This window comes from Natrix helvetica (assembly GCF_964273705.1).
Source record: "Natrix helvetica genome assembly, chromosome: 2".
Lineage (NCBI taxonomy): Eukaryota > Metazoa > Chordata > Lepidosauria > Squamata > Natricidae > Natrix > Natrix helvetica.
The window spans coordinates 190,468,416-190,479,589 of NC_138552.1; the positions used below are offsets into that span (position 1 = coordinate 190,468,416).

Sequence of the window (11,174 nt, forward strand, 5' to 3'; positions counted from 1 at the left end):
GTGGCTACTATTTTTGAGACAGCCCAGGAGCACAAGTACAGGACACGAAGGTTTGTCATACAAACAGTGGTTTATATACAAGACATACAGGACATATATGTACACACACACACAGACACACACACACACACACACACACACATGTTCTAGGCACAGATAGGCAAGCAATCTCCACCTCTACACAGAGAACTACTGTTAAGATAATACATGAAGAGAGAGATACAATAGGACAGTGATGGAGAATCCTTTTCACCTTGGGTGCCAAAAGCATGCACGTGCCCACTCCCATAATTTAAGACCCTCTCTGTGCCCCCTGCACCTGTGCACATGACCCCCCCCCCGCTGTCCCACGCATGCACACACAACTTTCTTGAAGTCTGGGGAGGGTGAAAATGGCCTCCCCTGCCCCCCCGGAGGCTCTCCGGAGGCCAGAAATGGCCCATTTTCCGACTTCTGGTAGGCCCCGTAGGTCCATTTTACGCCCTTCTCATGCTCCAAAGGCTTTCTAGGAGCCTGGGAAGGGCCCAACACGCAGCCGGAAGTTCAGGAAAGGACTTCCGGGTTGCCTGTTGAGACATTTTTCTCCCTCCAGAGGCTTCAGGAGGCTTTCCTGAAGCCTCCGGAAGACAAAAAAAGCCCAACACATAAACCAGAAGTCCATTCCCAAACTTCCAGTTTGCGCGTTGGGCGGTTTGTCACCCTCAGGAGGATTCAGGGAAGCCTCCAAAGGGTTAAAAATGGCCGAAAAGCAAGGCCGAAAATCAGCTGGCCAGCGTGCACATGCACACTGGAGCTGACAGGGCAATGCCTAGTGTGCCCTCAGAAATGGCTCCACATGCCACCTGTGGCACGCATGCCATAGGTTCACCATTACAGCTCTAGGAGAAAGAGGCGCCCTCACATGGCGTCTCTTATATAGACAGCTTCTTAATGTAGCAATAACCCAGCTTCTTAAAGCAGCAATACTTCTGCTGACTCATCCTCATTTCATCATCTTACATTCCAGCCTTACATTGGTTGGCCAGCTTTAAATCCAGAATTTCCTCCTACCTTTTCTTTCAACACACCAATGCCAGAGAAAAAGTATCATTTTCAGAAAAAACTATCCTTGAAATTGTCTAAAAAGCTCTTGAATACAAGTGATCAGTGACCTCTTTTTTGTGGCTTAAAAATGTGAGACAGAGGAAATGGTGGGGTGAATAGTAAAGTAGCACCATGTTATAATATAGAAAAAGTTCTCTTGGGTCAAAACAGGAGAAGCAAGAGTTAAATGTTTTCTTTCTGGGTGGGATTTTTCCACTCCTGAATGGAGATTCTTCCTTGGTTATAATATCTTCAAAATGTCCCGTAAATAAGACTCAAATCATGCAGAATTCCCTTACTCATTGAAGGACATCATCATGGAGGATTCACTAATACCAGAAATTTAAAAGAATACACAAAATGTATGCGTCTTTAGCATACTTATTAAATCTGCCAATTGCAGAATAATTTCCAACAATAAGGACTATTTAAAACATAGGGAGGGGCAGAATGAAACTTCCCAAGGAGAAGGTTTAATTGCAGTATGAAATGCATACATTGCTCATATTCATTTTATTGAATATTTACCAGATTTTGAATAAGCGATTATGAATGTATCACTGTCCCTGACACTCGAAATCTTCTTTTGCCTCAAGATCTTTAAGTTTTACGACTTCTGAAGAGAAATAACACCCTTTAAATTTCAGTTCTGCATTTTGCTTTTGACTGCAATAAAAAATAAATTAGAGGTATTTTTCCTTAATGCTAAAATCTGGCACATAGGTGGAGTGTCATGATATCTGAGTTTATAAGCCCTTTATAAACTCTATTTGCTATTTCAGCAATGGTCCCCAATGAAAGACAACCTGAAGAATTGGATTTTTTTGAATAGTATTAAAACCATAACTCAAATATTATATTTAAGGATTTTAATATCGAGTAAAACAAGTTGGAATTCTAATAGTTGCTACATATTCTCGGGAGATGGAGAAGTTTTGGGAATTTAACATTGGAAAAACTAATAAAAATGTATGTTGGTATCACCACTTTTTGATGGAAAGGAAAGAGGGAATTTAAGGAGTTTCTCAGAATTCAATGGAGCATAATATTAAAAGTATATTAGCAAAAGTCTAATTTAGAAAGCCCAATCTTTACTTTCTTACTGCAAAGTTGCTTTGAATTTCCAGAACATTTGGCTATCAGCCCTTCAGGACTACGGTAACTTCTCCTCATTGAATAAGTTAATATTTTTTTCTCTCCGTAATGTGTTTTGTGGAGTCAATGTTACAATATGTGCAGGGTAAGTTCGTGGGTTTTTGTGCCCACTGTGGCTATTAACTATGAAGGCAATCACAATCTTTAAGGATAAGCTGTAGTTTTCTTTAATGGCCTTATCCTGACTGTCTCTGTCAATATGGTACAAGAAAGAGACAGTGACCATAACTTTCTTCCTCTTTCTTCCTTGGTACAGATATACATGAATAATAATAACAAAAATGAAAAGTTGGGTTTTCATGATGATTTTATGATCTTTCTTGCCAGTCATTAAGTGAATCACTGCAGTTGTTGAGTTAGTAACACAGTGGTTTAGTGAATATGGTCTCCCCATGGACTTTGGTTGTCAGAAGGTCGAAAAGAATGATCACATGACCCTAGGACACTGCAATCATCATAAATATGAATCAGTTACCAATGATCTCAGTTTTGATCATGGGACCATAGGGATGCTGCAATGGTCATAAGTGTGAAAAACAATCATAAGGCACTTTTTTCAGTGTCTTGTTGATTATTGAATACCTCTTTCAGAAATAAAGCACCGAACAGAGCAGAAGGAAAATGATACTCCTAAAATTTAGAAGCAGGCTTTTATCTGTTGACTATGAAAAGATACAGAGGCTGGACTTCCAAATCCTTCATATTCTAGGCAGTTTATAAATAAACCAAGACATCAGAAAACAAACCTAATTGCATAACTTCCTAAAGCAAACTTTTGTGATGATTAATTAGCTACATTGATCCACGTTTAGTTTGAACAGAATATAGATCACACTGCTCCAATGAGGTTGAATAACACAGAAAGTTGTCAAGAAAAGTAAAATGCAGAAATTGCCTCATTTCTGGGCCTTCTTTCTCACCAAACTGGTTGGAAGAGAGAACCAGGTTCACACACCTCCAAATGATTTTGTTAATGACTACCAGTACTAGTAACAGTAACAGAGTTGGAAGGGGCTTTGGACCTATACTATTTCTGATAAATGGCTATCCAGTCTCTTCTTAAAAGCCACAGTGATACAGGGCACCCACAACCTCTGGCACAAGTGGGATTCAACTGGTTCTCACCGGTTCGCCCAAACTGTTATTTAATTGCTTATGCAGTTCAGAGAACTAGTTAAAAATAAAGTGCAAGATACGTTTTTTCCCCCCCCACTCTCTCTCCCTTCAGTTAACACTTAACAGTTACAGCTAGAATGCAGCTATACGGGCTGAATTAAGTCAATAAACAACAGAAACTGAGAGGATTAGGACAAGGAAACCCATCAATCACCCATTTAGGGATGGGATTCATCTCTTCCCTTCAGGAAGAAGGGCAAGATTACAAACATTTTCATTATAAACAGCATTAAGCAGCACTTCTGTGAACAGTTGATACTCCCTGGAGTTTATAGTTGCTCAGTGATGGCTACTGCTTGTTTCTTCCTGGGGGGGGGATACAGGAGGGGACAATGATGCAGCTTGATCATACAGGCCATGAATTAAGTGCATCTTTGGTACAACCAGTTGTACTTCTGCTACAAAGCACACAATTTAGAACATAGAGAACATAGAATAATAGAGTTGGAAGGGTTAATGGCTTTTGGTACACCCTCCGGCTTTTAGTTAGCTTGAGCAGCTGCTCTTAGTTTCCATCTCAGCCGTTGCGTTTGCTTTGGGGTTCTTTTTTTTTAAAGGGGAATGGTTGTTTAAAGTTTTCTGCATTGTTTTAGTGGTGCCTGCCACTGTCCTTTTGGGGTGTACTTCCCTCACTCTTTTTGAAAGCCTCTAGTGATGGAGCACCCATAACTTCTGAAGGCAAGCTATTCCATTGGTTGATTGATCTCACCCTTTGGAAATTTCTCCTTAGTCCTAGGTTGCTTCTCTCTTTGGTTAGTTTTCCTCCATTGTTTCTTGTTGTGCCTTTTGGTGCTTTGGAAAATAGATTGACTCCCTCATTTTTGTAGGAGCCCCTCAAATTTCCTGACAGAACAACCAATCAGTGGAACAGCTTGCCTCCAGAAGTTGTAAATGTTCCAACACTGGAAGTTTTAAAGAAAAGATTGGACTATCGTTTGTATGAAGTGGTGTAAGGTTTCCTGCCTAAGCAGGAGGTTGGACTTGAAGACCTCCAAGGTCCTTTTCAACTCTGTTATCCTATTCTTTTCTAAATATTGGTGCTATTACATACAGTGCTATTTTATTGTGCTATTTTGTTGTGAGTTAGACTAAGGAGAAATTTCATAAGGGTGAGACCAATCAAGTTGGCCATGCCCACCCAGTCACATGACCCATTTCCCACAGAAAACACAGGGAGCCACAAAACCTGGGTAGGTATGGCTGGGTCATGTGATTGGGTGGGAATGACATTGAGTTGATCACGCCCACCCACTCACATGACCACCAAGCCACGCCCAAGCCACCCCCCCCCCAAACCAGTAGTAAAAAAATTGGAATCGCACCACTGAGCACAACCAAGTAGCTGGGACTGTGTACAGAAACATCTGCATAGAATTTGGGCTAGACCCAGGGGTGAAATGCTACCAGTTTGGGCCGGTTTGCCTAAACCAGTAGTAAAAAATGATACTGGTTTGCAGAACCGGTAGTAAAAATTAGAAGAAAAAATGTTCCAACATCGCAGGATGCACAGCTGAGCTTCGGAACTTAAAAAAAAACTTTTTAAGTATTTTGTTTACTACAGGTTCTCCGGAAACGTGGGGGTGGGGATCTGTTTTTGCTCCCAGCAGCCTGCTAGGCCATAAACGGGGATTGAGGGTCTGTTTTTGCTCCCAGCAGGCTTCCCTGAGGCCTGCTAGGCTAAAAACAGGGGTGGGGATGCTGAGGACAGAAGGAAGGAAAGAAGGAAGGAAGGAAGGAAGGAAGGAAGGAAGGAAGGAAGGAAGGAAGGAAGGAAGGAAGGAAGGAAAAGAGAGGTAGGTAGAGAAAAAGGAGAGGGAGGAAGGATTACAAACCTGGCACTAGAAGCAGCTAGAGAGGATGATCCAGGACTGGAAGGTACCTGGAGATCATCTAGTCCAACCCTGCTCCAGCAGGACATTGTGAGTTTCTTTCTTTTGATCCCCCAGTTATATGACTATATAGCCACGCCCACCCAGTTAAATGACTCCCCCCATCAAGCCACACCCACAGAACCGGTTGTAAAAAAATATTAGATTTCATCACTGGCTAGACTCGTGATGGGGAACCTATGGCACGCCTGCCAGATGTGGCACACAGAGCCCCCTCTGTGGGCGCATGCACTGTTGCCAGCTGCTCTTCTGGCCAGCTGGTCCTCACAGGCACCTGAGCACCGAAAAATGGCTAAAATATGCCCCAAAAGCAGGCTGCTTATTGGGTCTTTTTCAGACCAGTTTTCAGGGTGTTTTTTCAGGCTGAAAATGGCCAAAAAGACCAACCAAAACGCAGGCATGCATGCACTGGGCAGTTGGACTTTGGGTTTCTGGTGTTCTGGCATGCGCACACGCACATGTGTTCCGGTTTGGGCACTCGGTGCTGAAAAGGTTCCCCATCACTGGACTATACTGACCTATATACTGTATGTAATTATGGAGTCTTACAAAAAGCTACCTCATTTGAACAATTTCTGGCCCACTTTTTAAGAAGCATATTGGGAACTGACAAAGACATGTCAAGCCCATGGTCAAACAGAAACAGGCATCTACTTTGTACAAACCTATTCAATAATTAAGAGCAATTATGTCATCTGCCACATTATGTGAGGATATGTATAGGTGATGCCCCAGCCATCAAAGGTATTGCTTGTGTTCTGTTTGATTATTAATTCTATGCACCTCTAAGGCTTTGACATTAACATCTCTTTTTAAAGGACAGCCTGTCATGGAGACCTGAATGTCAGGCTGCCCTATTTCCTCTTGGGCTTGGTAACCTACAAGTACTCGCAGACAACTACAGAGCTTTCTTAGATTTGCCAATTTCTACAGGCAGTTCATTCTGGCTTTCATGGAGATTGCCCTCCCATTGACTGAACTATTAAAAACAGGGCCTTCCCCGACAAAGCCAAAAGCAAACCAACCCCTAAAGTGGACAATGGACTGTCAAAAAGCCTTTGAGAAATTAAAACAGCTCTTTGCCCAAGAGCCCATACTGCAACACCCCAGAATGACAATTCATAAACTTGGACGGAAGCCAGTGATGTAGCAGTAGCAGCAGTGCTACTGCAAAAGGATAAAGAAGAGCACTTCTTGCCGTGCACTTAGATCTCTAAAAAACTCACCACTACTGAAAGGAGGTGGGCCAGTTGGGAGAAAGAAGAGTATGCGATCAGGTGGTCCTTGCTCACTTGGAGGCTTTTCTTGGAAGGGGGGAATGAGGTCTAGTGTAACCATAAAAACCTCAAAGCTCTCAAAGCCCATCAAAGACTGTCCCCAAAACAAGTTCGCTGGGCCCAATATTTCCAAAGATTCAGATTCAAACTGAATCTGCAGGGAAGAACTTGTTGCTGGATGCCTTGTCAAGAACAACCACAGTACGACAGTAAGAAGGAAGAAGTGGTTCACCCCATCCTTTCTTCCTCCCACCAAAAGGCAACCCAAGTCACCACCTGAAGCCAGGAAAAGCTGACAACAGCAGTGAAATCGACGCTCCCAGCAGACCCGTGGCTCAACAATAGCAAGGACATTTGCCATCCGCAAAGAAATTGGCGAAAATGTTTGTGAAACACATTTATCGCCTGCACGGAGTGCCCAGGAGGATCATTTCAGACCATGGAGTCCAGTTCACCGCCAAGTTCTGGAGAGAGTTCCTGAGGTCCATTGGGTCCACATAAGGACTGAGCTCAGTGTTTCATCCAAGCAAGAACGGAGCAGCGGAGAGGGCCAATGCGATAGTGGAACAATACATCCTGAGTTATGTGGACTATCAGCAAGACAACTGGTTGAACCCTTCGCCGAAGTGGCATATAACAACATGGTCACAGCAGCACTGGATTAACTCTTTTCCAAATTACCAGTAGCATGGAATTTGTTCCCATGCCTGAGCTGCCTAGAGAACCTCCCTCCTCCATGTCGCTGACTGAATGGATGGACACGCTAAAGAAAGGATGGGAAAATATGAAAAAAGCTCTAGAAGCCTACAAGAAACAAGCTGATAAACACCACTCGCTCCAACCCCCCTTTCGTGTGGGGGACAAAGTTTTCATATCTACCAAGTACATAAGATTAAGAAAGACTAGCAAGAAATTTGGCCCAAAATTTATAGGTCCATTCCCAATAGTGAAGATAATTAACTCAGTTGCAGTTCAACTCAGTCTACCCAGAATTCTAGGGAAAATTTACCCAGTATTTCATTGTAGCTTATTGAAGCCAGTAATTGGGTCCAGCATAAGACCATCCACCCAGCCTCTCCCTCCTCCTGTAGTGATAGAAGGGAAAACACATTATGAGGTGAAAAAAATCTTAGACTCCAGGCTGTATAGGGGTTGCTTACAGTATTTAGTGCATGGAAGGGGTACCCTTTGTCTGAAGCTACTTGGGTGAAAATCTGGAACCTAAAAACAGATAAGTTAGTAAAACAATTCCATGATAAGTTTCTCGATAAGCCAAAGGGTCCCCTTGGGGGGGGAGGTGGTTAATTCTGGCCCCTACATTAATCTCTTTCAGGAACCATTTCTCTTCTGAGGAGAGGCCCCTGTAAGGCCTGCAGCCATATTCCTTTTTGGATCTTTGGCCTGCCACACTTTCTATTATTCTACTATGCTGTTTCTATTGTGGGAAAATGGGAGGGGGGATGATATGGAGTAAAATGCTATGTAGCCAAAATAAAATTCCTTTCTAGAATCCAAGGTCATCCTTTGTCTCTGCATCTCTGCACCTGACCGGAACTGGATGGCTGAAACTGCCAGCATGTCAGTGGAAGATTGAACCATGTGATGGACTTGTGGGTGTGGGGGCAAGATCATGAACTTTCAACTGGGTGGGGGAAAACCAGGAAGCTCAGATTCGTGTTTCTCCACATGTGCCAACATGACTCTCTTAATAAATTGGAACTTTGAGCAATACTTTGCCTTGGACTCTGATTTAATTTTGGATGTTATTTGGAAGCCTGACAGTGAATGGATCTGACATGATTGGCCAAGTTATAGTATAAGAATAATCATGGTGAACCTATGACACATGTGCCTGAAGTGGCATGCGGATGCATGTTGCCTGGCGCGCATGGCATTGTCTGTTCCTCTTTTGTGTTTCTGGCATGCATGCGCACGTGATGATCAGCTGGCCTTCAGGTGTGTGGCAGTGCCGGAAACTGGAAGAGCTGGTCTTCCATTTTCCGTGTGAGCATGCATGCTGGCCAGCTGATTGTCACGCACACATCCATGCCAGTAACCGCAAGACTAGCTGGGCAACGTGCAAGCCAGAAACTGGAAGTTCATTTTCCTGTGCATGTATGCCCCCTGTGCAGCTCCACTTCTGGGTCACGGCCCAGACAAGCGCGCACACGCACACCCTCCCTTTTCCGTACTCGGTCCCGAAAAGGTTCTCCATCACTGGTATAAGTTGAAAGAAGGGACAGCATCAAGATCACGAGAAGTGATAAAAACTGCTTTATATTGTACCTGGCAGGCCGCATTTGGAATAGTGCAAATAGTATTGGTCACCACACTACAAAAGAGATGCTGAGATCCTATCATGTGCAGACAGGATAAAGGGAAACAGTTTACGGAGCTAGGCACATCTAGCCTGTCAAAGAGAAAGATTAGGAGGGATATGATACATGTTTTTCAATACTTGAGAGGCTGTCACAGAGAAGAGGGGACTGACTTATCTCCAGAGAATAGGACAAGAAGTAATGGGTGGAAAGTTTGCTAAAGAGAGGTCCAACTTAGAAATAAGGAGAAATTTTCCTCTGAAATAAGAAGTATACCACTGATTAATTCTTAGAACAATTAATAGTAGTGGAATAGCTTGCCTCCTGGAGTTGTAGGTGTTCCCTCATTGGAAATATTCAAAAATAAACTGAATGACCATTTGATCAGGATTGTATAAGGCAGGGGTGGCGAACAAGTTCGACAAAAAGAGCCAAAATTTTAAACTGTGAGAGTCAGAGAGCCACACCATGCGCTCCCTTTCGGCGCTAAACCCGGAAGTACGGTCTTGCCCCACCCCTGGCGACGCGACGACGCTTGCCTGCGCTCCACCAGCTCGGCTGGGAACGGAGACGTTTCCTCAGCGGAGCGGAGCTCCTGAAAGGGACGCAGGCTCAGCCTGCCAGGCTGCCACCACTCCACTGAAGACATTGCTGAGCAGAGAAACGTCTCCATTCCCAGCCGAGCTGGTGGAGCGCAGGCAAGCGTCGTCGCGTCGCCAGGGGCGGGGCAAGACTGTACTTCCGGGTTTAGCGCCGAAAGGGAGCGCGCGATCTGGGTTTAGCGCCGAAAGGGACAAAATCAAAACTTTGCAAAGAGCCACAGTATACAAAATAATGATAAGAGGCAAAGAGCCGCATTCATTTTGGCCGGGAGCCGCATGCGGCTCGAGAGCCGCGTGTTTGCCACCCCTGGTATAAGGTCTCTTGCCTTGTGCGGGGAATTGGATTAAACTTCCTTTAAGGTCCCTTTCACCCCTATGAAAGCATATTCTATGTTCTAAAGGAAATCTGCATCTGCTTTAGACTGGTGCAGGAACAGCTCTCCCCTTTCCTTCATCACTATGCATTTTTTAAACTTCTGTAGGCAGGAATAGCAGAGCATGATGGACAGCTGATGCTGTAGTCCTGTACTTCCTTAGGTGAGGGGTTTTGAAAGAGAAAAGTGTGGGAGCCTGAGTCTTTCAACACCCCTGAACTTTATTCCCTCATTATACTTGTGGGTGAGCAGAGTTTTGAAAGACTGCCAGATCCTGCTCCAAAGATGCCTGGGGGAAAAAAACAACCCTGGAGAATTGGCAAATAAATTGTAGTAAATCAGGAAAGCACCCATGCCCCACTCATTGCACCTGCTTTACCTCCCATGAATTCTGGATCCGAGTCAAGCTGGAGACATTTAATGATGATCCCCGCCTGAAGGCCACGGCCACAGAGGTGAAGCCCATCAACTTCAATGATTACTGCCAGAGGCTGATCCTCAACATCCACAGCTCGGCTAACCCCACAGAGCAGAGCAAGAGGTCGGCCTGGCCTGCTGGACCCTCTCCCCTTCCATCACCACCACCCATTGCTCCACAGCAAAGACCCCTCTGCCCTCGAGAAGCCCCTATGAGCCCCTAGCCCAGAAGGGCCCAGTTGGGATGGCGCAGCACAGGCAGCCTCCATTCCTCCTCCACCCCCACCCCCATCCTGTGCAGGTTTTTGTGGGCTTCAAGTAAAATTCTTAATTTAGGGTGGATCTGTTCCACTTTTGCCGTTGAATGGGTTGCAAAGTCAGATCCAGGTCCCTGCTGAGAGGGGCTGATAAGTGCCGAGTCGCCTTGGTCTCCGCCCCACCCACCCACCCCCACATACACAGAGCAGCACCTTCAGTTTTTCACCTCCGTTCATATCCCTTTTTGGGGGGTGGCCTCTGCAGTGTCTCTCCTCCTTCCTCCTTCCTCCTTCCTCCTTCCACCCGCCTTTGCTATTTTTATGCAGAGAATATTCTCCTATTTTTCCTGAGAGGAAGAAATGGGGAGGGGAGCCTGCAGGTGTCCCGTTTCCTTTTCTTTCTTAATAAAAGAGTGTTTTAAGTGTTAAAAAGAAAAAAGAAATAAGGACATCACTTATGGGACAAGCCAAATGGGAGGTAATAGATTCAGAAAGACATCAGCAATAAGGACAGCAATTTTTATACCAGTAGTAGTTAGTAGTTCCACTACTAACTGAAGGCAATAGAGAAAGGGCCTTACCCATATGAGGAAATCTGATGCTAGGAATTGGCAAATTGTTTTTTT

At 44.5% G+C, this 11,174-nt stretch overlaps 1 pseudogene across 1 annotated transcript in view; it reads right to left on the reverse strand.

Moving 5' to 3' along the window:
* Positions 1-3,293, reverse strand: part of LOC309388056 (amine sulfotransferase-like) — a 43,206-nt pseudogene extending 39,913 nt beyond the window's left edge. The window contains exons 1-2 of the transcript XR_014176851.1: positions 3,159-3,293; positions 1,612-1,749 (exon numbers count right to left, since the gene is read on the reverse strand). The product of XR_014176851.1 is annotated as an amine sulfotransferase-like (transcript). The remainder of the gene's footprint in view (positions 1-1,611; positions 1,750-3,158) is intronic.
* Between the last annotated feature and the right edge of the window lie 7,881 nt (positions 3,294-11,174).